Here is a 1182-nt window from a genome sequence, read left to right as displayed (position 1 = left end):
TTATATTAAACCATCAGAAGAGATAAAACCTGGGGATTAGGCATACACTGCAGTGTTTCCGCTTCCAGGAAACAGCAGGAAGCTGCATATAAGATGGTCAGGACCATTGATTGTTTTTGAAGTTCTGAGCCCAGCCATGCTCAGAAATAAGGAGATTGACGTACAGAAACCTCAGACCTATTCCGCTCATAGATCCTAGCTCCGTCTGGCCAAACAATTTGGCCAGCAGGATGTAAACCCACTCTTCAAATTACCAAGACTCCCCATACAGTAATGGAGGAACTTGCAGAGGAACTATCAGAAATAGATCTCCCTTGTAAAACCATTGAAGATGTGGTTGATGAGTTTCACATTGACGAGTTTGTCAACCACAGGAGCAGGACCAGGATGATAGTACAACCTCATCAAGTACAAGCCAGAGCTCAACAGGAATAATCAGCAAAGAGGCTGATGAAAGTTTAGAAAATGAACCTTTCCAGTCCTTTCAATCAATCCCCAGGATCAAAACCATCATAGGCCAGCACACCTGAACAAGAGTTCAACCAACATTTCCATATAAATAAAATATGGAAACGGAAGACCTAGACCAAGCCCTGCTAGATACTGTAATAGAGAATGAACCCAACTCTGCTGCAGCCCAGGATTACCCAGAAGAAGCAATACATCAAGAGAGAGTTTAGCCTCCACAAGGACAAGATCAGCATTTCTTGAATAACTGCAAACAGGGAGTATCAAAAGTAGGACTAGTATAGTAGGAAAATACCAGGTAGAAAATGTAGTAGGTGAGTGAGGATAAAGGTAAAGAGAGTAGTTTGAGTGACACAGAAGATGAAGGGAGAATATAGAAAGAAACAGGGGGGGATTAAATGTTCTTGTGGGACAAGTATTGAAAATTGCAAAAGCAAAAAACACAGTGGCGCTTCAGCCCAGGCAGGGGAGCTTTGTTCATCTGCAATGTATATTATAAATAATACTGATATCTATGTTCAGGTCAAGAAAGGAGAGAGCTTGGGCAGGATAATCCGCCTAGAGATGAAGGGAGATCCAGGACCAGGCGGCAGGGACAGAGAGTAGACACCAGAGCAGGAATGAGGACAGTTCAACTTCTATTTGTACGAGTGCTCCTTCTGGTTGCAGTCAGATTCCAAATGGCCTCTAACTCCTGAGATTTAATGCCGGGGA

Source organism: Eurytemora carolleeae, unplaced genomic scaffold, assembly GCF_000591075.1.
Source record: "Eurytemora carolleeae unplaced genomic scaffold, Eaff_2.0 scaffold272, whole genome shotgun sequence".
NCBI lineage: Eukaryota > Metazoa > Arthropoda > Copepoda > Calanoida > Temoridae > Eurytemora > Eurytemora carolleeae.
The sequence above is the reverse complement of the archived record's forward strand: the minus strand, read 5'-3'. Positions refer to the sequence as shown.